The following is a 14584-nucleotide window of genomic DNA, read 5'->3' as shown; positions in this document are numbered from 1 at the left end:
GTCCACTGTGTCAAAAGCTGCGCTAAGATCAATTAGGATGATGGCCACATAAGCCCCTTGATCCAAAAGTTGACGGGCTGACTCAGTTACCGTAAGGAGAGCTGACTCAGTACTATGATGAGCTCTAAAGCCCATTTGAGTAGGATGAATGAGCTCATGGCTCTCCAGGTAACTGGTTAATTGATAGTTAACCTGTTTCTCCAGGAGTTTTGCCGAGATGGGGAGAAGAGCAATAGGTCTATAATTCTCCAGTAAAGAAGGATCCAACTTGGGCTTTTTTAAAAGAGGCTTAATAATGGAGTGGTTGAAGTATGGAGGGAGAAAACCTGAGGATAAAGAGTGATTCAGTATTTTTTTGAGAGGATGAACAATAATATCTGAAACCCGCGAAAGAATGGCTGGGGGAGCGGGGTCAAGGGGAGAGCCCGATTTAATTTTGAAAAGGAAATTGGCTGTTACGGCATCCGTAAGAGGTGCAAAAGCAGTCAATGAATCCCAGAAAAAGCGGGGTCCATAGCTTGATCTTCTAAGGACTCCTGGGGAAGGGAGGAAGGGAACCCAGAATATATCTTGATGACTTTATCATGGAAGTAAGATGCCAAACGGTTGCTATATTCAATGGAGGCCTCTGTGAGTGGGGCTGGCATGGGAATTATGGTGAGCTCTTTAAATATCTGAAAAATTTCCTTCTGTGAGCAGGAGGAATTTTCTATTTTAGTGCCATAATAGGTCGACTGGGCGGCTTTAATGTTTTGGTGATAAAGTCTGATGGATTGCCTATAAATTTCTCTGGCAGAGGGGCTATAGTTCTTTCTCCAGATTCTTTCAAATTTTTTACATTTCTTTCTCAATTCTAGTAAGGAAGGAGAGAACCAGGGTTTAGCCTTATGGAATAGTTTATTTACTCTTGATTTAATAGGCAGAATACCATCCAAAGAGGAGGAAATCCACTCATCAAATGAATCTGCAGAGGCAGAGGCAGGGAAGTTATTGAACCTAAGGGAAGCTTGAAGAGCAGCGCGCCACTAACTGGAAACTAGCTTTGACCAGATACATCCAGAGGTTAAAGAGCTAGATTGCAGATTTTGCATGGCATTATAGAAAAAAGAGAATGATAAGAGGGAGTGATCTGTCCAAGTTAGAGGCAAAGGAGACAGAGCAGTGAGATTGGGGGTATTGCTAAATATAAGATCCAAGGTATGGCCTTTAATGTGGGTGGGTTCAATTACGCGTTGAGTTAAATCAAGCGCAGTGAGAGAGGCTAATAGTGATTTAGCTTGAGGACAGTCTTCATTATCAAGATGGATATTGAAATCCCCAAGGATAGTAAAATTAGGGGATTTACAAATGAGACTGGCTGCCACCTCAGGTAAGGTATCTAAAAAGCGAGTACCAGGTCCCGGAGGCCGATAGAGAAGCATTCCAGAAAAAGTAAAAGTGGGCGACAGATAAAGAGAAAAAGTTAAACTTTCACAGTCTGGAATGTCAAAGGATGATGTGACGCTACTAAAGGTATTTTTATAAATAATGGCTATACTGCCACCTCTCGCAAGGGGTCTGTCCACGTGTGCTATAGAGTAGGTAGAGGGTAAAGAATTATAGACATCCACTGCAGAGTCTTCACCCAACCAAGTTTCAGTAAGAAACAAGGCATCAGGTGAAAGGTCTTCTAAAAGAGTATAAATATGTAAGGAGTGAGCTGGCAGAGAATGACAGCTAAGCAACAGCATTCTGCCCATTTGGGGAAAAGGGGTGCCAGAGGGTAGGGAAACCATAGGAGGCCAGGAACAGCTAAAGCAAAAAGGAGAGACGTGGGGCCCAGGAGTACTTAAAAGGGATGGACAAAGCCCTGTTCCTCTCAGTGCCTGGAGCTGCGAGGAAGAATAAACCAACCTATTTGTAGTAAAAAGAGCAGCATCTCTGGGCTCTGGGCACTTCGGGGCTCGGACGGGCGCAGACGGGCTTGCCTTCTGTGCACCAGCAGCGCACCCACTGCGCGTGTCCACTGCGTGGCCGGCGTCTGTACGGCATTAAATGCACCGAGGAGGCTGAGCGAGGCTCAAGGACTGAACAACTAGACCGCTAACCAAAATGGCGGTCTAGCAAGTCCCAACCAGGAAAAAGGAAAAACGGAGCTACTGGTGGCCACTGAACACTGGCTCCGATGCTCCAGTAAAATACAAGTATTATGCCCCCAACAACAAGGTTATGCCCCCAATAAAAAGTTATTTTCCTAAAAAGAAAAATTATCCTTTCTAAAAAAGTATCCCCGGCAAAAAGATAGAAGGTAAAAACATATAACCTTCTAAAACGGGGGAAAAACAGTAATATCATTAAAATCACGCAGTAGAAGATTACATATTGAGCAGCTAAAATATAATGTTATCGATAAAAAGATAAAATGCTCACAAAGTCATGTTACATTGCGCGGCCAGCGTCCGTCCGGTATTAAATGCACCGAGGAGGCCAAGCGAGGCTCAAGGACTGAACAACTAGACCGCTAACCAAAATGGCCATCTAGCAAGTCCCAACCAGGAAAAAGGAAAAACGGAGCTACCCGTGGCCACTGAACACAGGCTCCGATGCTCCAGGAAAATACAAATATTATGCCCCCAACAACAAGGTTATGCCCCCAATAAAAAGTTATTTACCTAAAAAGAAAAAGTATCCTTTCTAAAAAAGTATCCCCCGGCAAAAAGAAGGTGACAACTAAACACCTATGTGACACTGATAAAAATTCCCAATGGTAACTTCACAGTATGTGCGTTGTCAAAATAGACTCATGGAAGTTGTACCAATGTTTCTCTGATAGGGAACACATCTTGCACAGAAACGTGCACTGAAGTCAATTTGGGCAAATGTACTGGGAGATTTGTCTATAAATATCCACACCACAATGAATAAGCTAGCCCCAGGGAAATCAACTGTGTTGATTAGTACTCTTGGGAATACTCTACTCATAGTGCATAAGTAAAGGCCAATTGTCCATTGAATGTTGTTGAGGCTCAGGGATTCTCCAGTAATTGTAGAAGGCCCTTAACATGTTGCTCACTGGGAAGTTACGTCACTGTCCCTTTTTGTCATGCAAACACAGATTCCCTTGGATGAATATGATTACCACATCCCTGCAATTCACTCCTAAGTACTTCATTAAATGATTCTACATCAATGACATGGAAATGCACATTGTGATTCAACACTGTAGTCCTACTTGTAATATCCTTCACTGCTTCTATAATTGTACAATGCCAAACTACATGGAGTGCCAGTGAGGGTATGTGTGTGCCACCAAGCAATGGTGACCCAGCCCTGTCTGTGGCACCATGTGAACTGTAGGCCGATCACATATGTCTAATTCCTAACACATCTTGGCATGCACATATATGTGAAAGTAACAGACATCATCCCATGAAGACAGGTAAACCATGCAGGAAACAGCAGTGAAAATGATATGGCAAAAGTGAAAGGTACACATGCTAACATGTAGGCACAAGGAATGATGGCAAAAGTGATGTTACCAAATCATATCAGTGGGCATTTACTACTTACCAAGGGAAAGTATTTATCTGTGACTGCACCCAAAGAGCAATGTATGCTCTGTCACATGTATGATGGCCACCCTCACAAATGATACAGTGTGAGGCACAGCACTCGTGGCACACTGAAGACAAATAGTCTGTGGGGGCCATATGCCAAGGTACTCTATTGAGCAGCAGACCATTGGATAAGTACAGTGGTCTATTACCTCATCTTGTGTGTTGTTGGGGCTGGCACACTGATAAGTGGACTGTTGGGTACAAATGACACCCACAACAACAAACAACTTGACCTGATTGATCACTGTACTCAGCAGTGTGTTGGCCCTGGAGAGTAGGTGTGTCCTTGGTCACTGGGTCAATAGGCAAGGCACACCAGCATGCATCAACTTCCTTACCTATACAATTACTCATCTTGTGCGTCACACATGACCCATCTCCAGTCTTCAAGGGGAGATGGCAGACTCCAGCACATCAACTTGGCAATGTAACAGGCAGGAATATGCCCAGGACTCACTCCCTTGTAGCTGCTGTGCTTTCCTCAAATGCCCATCAATCGTGAGGTAAGCGCCACTGCCAGAATGTGGGCCTTCAGGTGGGGGGGGGTCAGGCTCTGGTGTGCACCCCGCCCATGTTAGAAAGACAGCCCCAGCTGGAACTGGTGATCTTCCGAGCCCAGCGTCTCAAGTTCTCCCACTTCTTGCGACAGTGGATGCTCTCTGGGCTATGGACCCTCAAGGTCAGCACCTTCAGGGCGATGGCTCTCAGAACCCCTTTCTTCTGATGAACATTGACCTGTATGGCTGCAATAGGAAAATGAAAAGGTTACAATTCCAGTTTTTGGCCAGCTGAATGTGTCACACACATTTCAGAAACAGAAAGCACAAAACGTTTGTTATTCTTAACACACCACAGGTGTAAAGCACACATGGTGATGAGTACAGGGACATAAATACACACTTTTGGAGTCATCTGCAGACTAACCCACCACCCTGATCATGGCCCACACTGACTAAGCATGCCTACTGACATCATGTAGCCCAGCCTCAAGAAACATGTACTGTGATGCGAGCCACAATGAAACACAACACACCATTGTAACCTGAAGGGTCAACTCCTTGGGCCTGACTGGACAGACACATTTACATCCAGGCACATTGACTCACTGCATATAGTCCCTACAGGCAACTACCATAGTACTGACCATACTCTAAGACTTAAGTGACAATGACAGGGATGCCATGAGTGGCACTTAAAGTCTCTTCTCTGTGTATGTGTGGACATGTGGGCTACCCAATATAATCTCATGCCAATTCTGAGTGAGTTTGTGTGGTATGTACTTGAAGCACAGACCACACTTTTTACCATACTAGGCAATCCTACAGAGATGGCATCCAACATACTAAGGTATGTTTGGCTGCATGTAACCAAGCTGAGTCACATGTCATGCCTTCCCCTCAATCACCCAACTTTCTGCAGTGTAAGTTTGTCACTTGTGCAATACACCTGTACTGTGCAAATATGACTTATGGAAAGGTGACAACAAAGCTGTAGGAGAAAGGGACCTGTCATAAGTCAATGACACACTTTTACAATGAGACTCAACGCAAATATGCTCTAGGTCAGGGAGTCATGTCAGGACCCATTCCTAATATAGTCAATGTGCAAAGGCCTTCAAGCGAAGTTTTGCCACTGAAGACTGATTTTGGTCACATCCAAGGATTTGCAGGTCTACAGGGAGTGGGTCCGGTGGCATAGTTGCATAGCCACAGTACCTCTAGCCCAGCCTGGTCCATGTCCCACACTGTCAGAAATGTTTGAAAGGCCCTGGTCTCTGTAGGCTGAGCATACAAACCCACCATGACACTCACATTTGCATCACTTTCATGCATTACAGTACATCCCGTGCCCATCCTTTATGTGGGGTCAGGGTTGTGTGGCACTCTTGAGGGTACAATGCTTTTTAAATGTTTCTCATACAACAGTTTGTCAAGGCCAGAAGTTGGCTGAGTGATCTGTGGGATTATACAAAATGCTAACAAGATCCTGAAATGACTTAAACAGTATACATACACAGCTCTTGCCGTAATGAACATACATGATGTTTTACATTTACAACAATCATATCCAAAGATATGTCAGTCAGTTAGTCAAAATGTCTTTATTCGGCAAGAAGCCATACAAGTACAGATACATTGTGCATAAAAATTTAAATACTAAAAATGCAATGCAGGTATTCAGAGATAAAATAGCAAGACATATTCATATAGCAAAAAACACGTCTAATCACGATTACTTGTGTCAATGCTTCCATAATACCTAAAAACAGTAGCAACACCGAAGTAATATATAAAACCATCATAAATAAACAGCAAATGCTATAACTTACATACAGCAAATATCACAAAGTCAAGTCTTGAAATATAACTGTCCCAACTTAAATTAATATGCGACTGCATCCACCAGTTTGTATTGTTTTCTAATAGTGATAGTTGCTCTGATAAAATTTAAAACAGAAAAACACTATTGTAATGATGAAACTATTTGGACACTAATCAATGCTTCCTACAAAATAGTTTGTAATTTACATAAAAGGGGAAATATATAAGCATGTCTAGGAGCAGAATAAAGTGTACAAAATAAAAAAAAGCAACATCTGCTTTGCTTAGAAAAAGTATTGCTGGGAAATTCAGGAGCATTTTTTGCCAGGTACATTGCTTCGGGATGGCCACTCTAAAATGTATCAGATTTTATCTAAATAAAACAAGAAGGGAATATGATGAAGAGCTCAAGAACCAGGTTAAATAAGGTTTCAGTAGGATCGTGGTTGAAATCTGGACATAGGGGTCAAAAGTTTTCAGGTTCAAGGCCCCCTGTAATCTAAGCTTCAAGCTGTACTCTATATAGCGATTTTTAACCAGTTCCTTTGCATTAATGGGTAAGGACTCTAGGTGAGTAAACATATCCTCCAGACCTAAATTCCAGAACGAGGTTCACAGGAATGTTAGCCACAGAATTCTATTAGATTTAGACAATTTACGATATGTCATTGTGGGGCTGTAAAGACTCCTTGCCTAGATATATGAATGCAACAGAAGGAGAATCTATGGCTCATCACACAACACAATGGTATTACAAAATGCATAGAGTAATTGTCTCCACTATTAGCTTCATGTAAATCCCATGTATGGAATACAAATTGTGACAACAGGCACCTGAAAAGTCTCACTGGCACACAGAGGATGGTGTTGACAGAGTCAAATATGCCTATGAGATTCTTCCTGCTCCTCTGGTGAGCCATAGAGCTAACCATACAGGTGAAGAACCTCCTTGACGAGCCTCTCCAGCTCCTCAGGAGAGAGGCAGGGCCTTTTCACCTGCTGGCCTGGCATGATTGCTCCCAGAGGTGGCACAGAGCAGCTGCAGTGGTGGAGGTGGTTATGGACGCAGTCTGAGGAGTCAAGTAAGTGAATTAGCAAAATGCATCATACATGTACGCCACATTCGTGGTCATCCCGATAGACCGCCACAGGCATTGGCCCGCACCCATCACAGTCAACAGCATTACCCTATGGATGTGTCTGCCATGGTTAAGACCTCCCACCGTGTGGTCAACATCTGCCAGCAGTTGCAGGCGATTCCTAATATCCAATAAACTAAGTCAGACATCTGCCATTTTGGTAGTTGTAAATACAGTTTTGGGCACTGTTAAATGTGTCATACCATCAATATATATGTCTGATCATCACAAACAATTTAAAGCAGCCTTGTTGTGTAGGTTCTCCTACACAATCACCAGTGTAGTGTGTTGCTGGTCACAGATGGTTTATTAGGGCGGTGCACTGTCCACCGGCAGTCACAGTGTTTTTGGCGGTCGGAACAGACTGTTAAATTTCAAGGGACACATGAGGAGCAGGTAGTTCGGGGAAGCCCAAATCCATGTAGTTGACGCATGTGTACACAACCACGGACTCACATTTGGCCCTTGAGTAGTAGACAGCTTTGATGTGTAAAGGGTGTGATGTTTCACCAGTCAGTAATACTTTAGCACATGATTTTAGTCCTATTCATCATGTATGTTGGCATGGACACTGTGACTAATGCTCCAGTTTATTTGATTCCACAAATAGGTACCCTGGGAGATGGAGCAGGCAACAAGCTGCAGTATTACCTACATTGACAGACCTTCAAATAATAGAAGAACGTCATATCATCAAACAGTTCCATCTCAATAGGCAACTGTTGTGGATTCATGTTGTCAGTTGGAGTCAGATCTGGTACCTGAAAACACCAATCCAACATTCTTGCCACCCATTGTTAAAGTCATGTCAGTATTACACTTCCTGTCCACAGGGTCCTTCTGATATACAGTGTCCATATCTGGTGGCATGTCTCAACCCATGTTCAGTGGTGTGCTAAGAGACATGTTATCAGCAATGATGAAACACACTGACAGCTACATCATGTCCCCGAGTGTGAGGGTTTAGCCAATGTGAAGGCTGACTTCTATGGTTTTGGTCAACACCCACATGTGGTGGGAGCCATTGATGGCACACATATTGCCTTGGTACCACCGCAGGCCAGTGAACAAGTCCATTGCAACAGGAAGCACTTCCATTCTATCATTGTGCAACGCCCTGGCTGATTGGTAAGTCATATCCGTTCTCTGTAATTTTGGAATTGATCTATTTCACCAAACTTCAATTCACCCATAAATTTGCTTTCAATAAGGCCTTCCATCAATGCCCACCAGAACCATCCACGAGTAACTATTGTGAACACATCTTGCTCATTTTCTAGTTTCTCTGGTTCCGGTGGATTTTGTTTAGGTTTTTCCAAGAGGTGAGGAGGAACACATCAACACTTTCAATCAATAAACAGCGTAACCCATTTGGTCACACATTGAATCTTGGAGGCGGAAGTCTAGTTCAAAAGATTTATTACAAAATCAAAGTCAGACTTATGTAAATGAGTCTCAGAAACATACTATATAGGAACAGAATCACCAAAGGTGAATTGAAGTGTCTAATCAGATTAAATTGTATCAGCATGCCAATGTTTCAGTTTCAACAACACAAAAGATATGAGATAACACTTGATGTTCATGATCCAAATTGCAATCTTCCAGCCTAACCATTTGAAAGCTAATTAACTCTACCAATTATAATTAAGCTAAAGGAAAACTTAAAGATTGCTAATGATGGAGTGAAAGAGAGTCAAAAATTAGTAATAAGAGTGGAACCACAATGCCTCTGATGGTGATGTAGTTCCTGTACTAGCAGACTGATTGTAGCACTAGCATTTGCAAGATAAATTCCAATATATCTGAGGACAAACATTTGCAATGAGCTGTGATATGTCCTTCAAACTTACCCCCCACTAACCCATTCAGGCAGTTAATTTCATGTCAGACCCATGTGAAGGGATTTCCAAACAATGTTCTACAGAGCATGGGAAAAAGAAAGTCTAGAGCGCAACCTAGAAAGGAACTAGTTGGTAACAGTGCTGTTCACTATTGAATACCAGGATGACAAGCCTGGGTCCATCTGCTTGCTTGTCTCCACATTATTGTGTGTGTTGTCTTTGAATCCCCAACCTAGCAGATGGTGAGGGCAAAGTCATTAAGAGGTGCAAAACTGGTTTCTCCAGTCAAATGTGAGAACTACATTTTCTCTTCCCTGAAATGTATGGATACCTCATCAGTGAAGTTTGGCTGATTTAAACACACAATTTCCCACTTATCACACCTGATGAAAGGTATATTTGTATCTTAAATATATATCCATATTTGTGTTATTTGTAGGGCCTGACTTTGTGTGTGCAATGTCAGGTGGTACAATCATGAAGTGAGTGACTCATTGTAGCACTTCTGTCTCATTCCAAAACAGGAGTCTCAGCATATCCCATCCATCCTTGGTTGTTGACACCATTGAGGAATCCAACTGCCACAGGGGAAGTTTGCTTCAATGAGGCCCATGCAAGAACACGACAGGCAGTGTGTAGGCTTTTTGGCTCCTTAAGGCCAGATTTCACTGTTTGGACAAGACTTGGGGAACCCTGCTCTACTCACCCAGGAAGGTGTGTCAGTTCACTGTGGCATGCTGCATGCTCCATTGCATCACCCTGTGGAGGACTATCACTTACATCCCTGAGAGGAGGGAGCCTGCGGTGCCAACAGGTGAGAATCCTGAAATACCAAATGAAGATGATAGTGGTGTAGAGGAACAAGCTGACCTGCAACAAGATCTCATCAACAGCTTCTTCTCATGAGTATAAGTATCTGATGAGATGTCATTACTTTGATTGTACAATGAATTGTAGTTGTGATAATGTGTGGAGTATATTTTTGGAAATAGAGAGCTGATGCTTAGGCAAAATCTACCATTGGGTGTTTGGCGAGGAAGCGTTTGACACTTTCACATTTTGATGATATTGCTTTGTTTGTGTCAGCTTTTTTTAATGGATTGTGTTCTCCAAACATTTGCTATATGACTTGTTTCATATGTATGGTTTCATAACTAAACTCATTGTTTTGTTCTTAATTCAGGTACCTTCACCGTGACATTTTCATGTGGGCATTTCATAGTTGTGACTTTGACAGGTATGTGATGCTGTGCCAACTTATGAAGTGGGCGTGTATTGTTCCCAAGCATGTGTGTCTCAGACTTTGGGTGTAGGAGACCTGTGCCAAGACAGCTTGCACATTGATAGGATGGACGTTTAGAAGACTCCATTGGACTTGTTTCTTGCGTGTGACGGCCCTGATGCATCATTCCCATTTAAAATGTCAATGTCTGATATGTCCATTCCTGCAATATTCTGAGGGTCAGTACTGGTATATTTGGTAGCCTACAAGTTTGATATGGTGATGTATGAATTTCTATCTTTCTGACATCTTGAGAGCCTGTGTGCTGAACAATATAGTATAACCTCATCTGAAACAAGACACTTGCATGTATGTGTTAGTGTGTAATGATTGTAATCCTGAACTGGACACATTACACATGCAACATATCCTTGTTTGCACAAGTAGGAAGTATCTTCATATTATGGTTCACATGGTCTTACATATTTACATAACTAAATGTGAATTTTAAGACAGCAGGCAATGAGTTTGTGCCTGGTGAATTTATTACAGTTCTAATACAGAAAAATAATTTGGGACAGAAAGAAACAAAAATGTACAGTAATGGGGTCAGTCATGGTGAATGAAATCTTTGGAGTAGATGCCACACCACTGGAAGTCCAAAGTCCAGAGTACTCCTCCCATTGGAACTTGAATGTGGTTCAGGATCAGTCCACTGTTTGTATGTGTGACATACACAGGAGGACATTAACCGGTTCTGTGCCGAGGACATAATGGTTACATCCTGCGGCACAGTGCTGCTGTGCCCAGGACGTAACCATTACGTCCTGGGCACCCAGCCCAGAGGGAGCTCCAGCGCTTCCTCTGTGGGGTTAAAGTCAGGGATGGAAGGCGAAGCCCTTCCCCTTCCACACCCGACCCCCCTCACCCCCCCTGTGACGTCAGCGCGCGAGCGCGCGCTGATTGTCACAATGCCTCCTCCTTCGCGATGATCGGAAGAGAAATGCAAAGCATTTCTCTTCCGATCATGTGGAGGAGGCAGAGAGGCTTCAAAGGGAAGGAAATGTATTTCCTTCCCTTTGAAGTCTCTCTCTGCATTTTGACAGCCGGATTGAAAGCAATCCAGCTGTCAAAACGCCCACTAGACACCAAAGATGTCTTTTTCAAAATGGAAATTGTCATAAGGGAGCGACCCCTTGGGCAAGGGTCGCTCCCAGGGGGGGCATTTTTTTAAAAGCCTTTTCTGCCCTCAGGGGGGGGCAAAAACCTCTAGGCACCAGGGATATATATATTTTTTTTTGTTTTGTTTTTGTTTTTTTGTTGTTTTAGGTGTGGGGAGCGACCCCTTAGGCAAGGGTCGCTCCCATAGGGGGGAAATTATATTTAGGCCATTTCTGCCCTCCTTGCGCCGTCACGCAAGGGGAGCGACCTTGTAGGCAAGGGTCGCTCCCCGAGGGGTGAGGAGAGCAAATTTATTTTAGGCCATTTCTGCCCCCCCTGGCGGGAGCAGAAACCTCTAGGCGCCAGGGATAATGTTTTTTTGTGTTTTTTTGTTGTTGTTTTTTTAGAGATGGGGAGCGACCCCTTAGACAAGGGTCGCTCCCCTGGAGGGGCAATTGTATTTAGACCATTTCTGCCCCCTTGGGGGCAAATCGGTCGATTTTAGGTGAATCTGCCCCAAGGGGGGCAGAAACTACAAGGCACTGGGGATCTTTTTTTTTGCGCCGTCACGCAAGGGGAGCGACTCCGTAGGCAAGGGTCGCACCCCAGGGGGGGTGGGGAGAGCAAATTTATTTTAGGCCATTTCTGACCCCCCTGGCGGGAGCAGAAACCTCTAAGCACCAGGGATAATGTTTTTTTGTGTTTTTTTGTTGTTGTGTTTTTAGAGATGGGGAGCGACCCCTTAGGCAAGGGTCGCTCCCCTGGAGGGGCAATTGTATTTAGACCATTTCTGCCCCCCTTGGGGGCAAATCGGTCGATTTTAGGTGAATCTGCCCCAAGGGGGGCAGAAATCCCCAAGGGGGGCAGAAACTACTAGGCTTTTTTTTTGCGCCGTCACGCAAGGGGAGCGACTCCGTAGGCAAGGGTCGCTCCCCGGGGGGGTGGGAGGGGGAAATTTATTTTAGGCCATTTCTGCCCCCCCTGGGGTCGGCTGAGCTAGAGGCCAAAATCCACAGGTAGGCACTTTTCAAAAAACACCTATGTTTTCTGGGAAAAAATTTGATGTGTCCATGTTGTGTTTTGGGCCATTTCCTTTCGTGGTCGCTATGCCCACCCACACAAGTGAGGTACCATTTTTATTGGGACACTTGGGGAAATGCTGGGTGGAAGGAAATTTGTGGCTCCTCTCAGATTCCAGAACTTTCTGTCACCCGAAATGTGAGGAAAATGTGTTTTTTTTAGCCAAATTGTGAGGTTTGCAAAGGATTCTGGGTAGCAGAACCTGGTCAGAGCCCCACAAGTCACCCCATGTTGGATTCCCCTAGGTCTCTAGTTTTAAAAAATGCACAGGTTTGGTAGGTTTCCCTAGGTGCCGGCTGAGCTAGAGGCCAAAGCTACAGGTAGGCACTTTGCAAAAAACACCTCTGTTTTCTGTAAAAAAAGAAATGGGATGTGTCCACGTTGTGTTATGGGCCATTTCCTTTTGTGGGCGCTAGGCCTACCCACACAAGTGAGGTACCATTTTTATCGGGAGACTTGGGGAAACATAGAATAGCAAAACAAGTGTTATTGCCCCGTGTCTTTCTCTACATTTTTTCCTTCCAAATATAAGAGAGTGTGTAAAAAAGACGTCCATTTGATAAATGCCCTGTAATTCACATGCTAGTATGGGCACCCCAGAATTCAGAGATGTGCAAATAACCACTGCTCCTCAACACCTTATCTTGTGCCCATTTAGGAAATACAAAGGTTTTCTTGATAGCTATTTTTTACTCTTTATATTTCAGCAAATTAATTGCTGTATACCCGGTATAGAATGAAAACCCACTGCAGGGTGCAGGTCATTTATTGGCTCTGGGTACCTAGAGTTCTTGATGAACCTACAAGCCCTATATATCCCCGCAACCAGAAGAGTTTAGCAGAGGTAACGGTATATGGTTTTCAATAATCTGACATTGCAGGAAAAAGTTACAGAGTAAAACGTAGAGAAAAATTGCAAATTCTTTCACCTCAATTTCAATTTTTTTTTTTCATTAGTTATTGTCTGTAGGAAACCCTTGTAGGATCTACACAAATTACCCCTTGCTGAATTCAGAATTTTGTCTTCTTTTCAGAAATGTTGTGGTTTCTGGAATCCAGCATTGGTTTCATGCCCATTTCTGTCACTGACTGGAAGGAGGCTGAATGCACAAAAACACGTAAAAATGGGGTATGTCCCGGTAAAATGCCAAAATTGTGTTGAAAAATTGGGTTTTCTGATTCAAGTCTGCCTGTTCCTGAAAGCTGGGAAGCTGTTGATTTTAGCACCGCAAATACTTTGTTGATGCCATTTTCAGGGAAAAAAACACAAGCCTTTTTACCAGCCCCTTTTTCCCATTTGTTTGAAAAAAACGAAATTTTCACTGTATTTTGGCTAATTTCTTGGCCTCCTTCTGAGGAACCCACAAAGTCAGGGTACCTCTAGAATCCCTAGGATGTTGGAAAAAAAGGACGCAAATTTGGCGTGGGTAGCTTATGTGAACAAAAAGTTATGAGGGCCTAAGCGCGAACTGCTCCCAATAGCCAAAAAAAGGCTCAGCACAGGAGGGGGAAAAGGCCTGGCAGCGAAGCGGGTTAAGGAAGAGGGTTCTTGCAGGCAGTAGTGGGTGTCATGCCAACCACACCTATTGGATCTTTGCACTGCTCAGGGTTGTGTGGATGTCCCTCAGCAACCTTGTTAGGGTGCCTCTATTTGAATTGTGGTCATCCATTTTTTGGATCCTGTCCTTCTGCAGCAGCTAAATTTCCCAGAGTTCAGTTAACACCTGGCCCATCACTCCTGATAGACTCCCAAGACGTGACTGCCTGGTGGTATCCTGGTCGACAGCAGCCTCAGTGGCCTCATTCCGCTGTCAGGAGTGTTGGGTTCCACCTCAGGATCCGGACTGGGGAGCACAAGATGGTTGGAACAGTGCTAGGTACACAGGTTGGAGGGCACTTTGTTGTCTGTGATGTTAGTGCATAAGGGCTGGAAGGTGTTGTTGTGGGCACAGTGAGACTCACTGTTGCCATCTCACCAGGTTCTCCACATGTGCCAGGACCACACCCCACGTCGACAAGTCCTGGATTATCGCCATCACTGAGGGCTTCATCCGGGGGTGGAGCGTGAGTCTGGTCGGTGGATCCCCATGTAAGACTGTGTATGTTTCTGTGAACATTAGAGACAAAGGTGGTCATTCCAACCCTGGCGGTCGGTGTTAAAGCGGCGGTAAGACCGCCAACAGGCTGACGGTAAAAAAAAATGGAATTACGACCGTGGCGG

This window comes from Pleurodeles waltl, chromosome 11 (assembly GCF_031143425.1).
Source record: "Pleurodeles waltl isolate 20211129_DDA chromosome 11, aPleWal1.hap1.20221129, whole genome shotgun sequence".
NCBI lineage: Eukaryota > Metazoa > Chordata > Amphibia > Caudata > Salamandridae > Pleurodeles > Pleurodeles waltl.
This window is presented reverse-complemented; position numbering follows the sequence as displayed.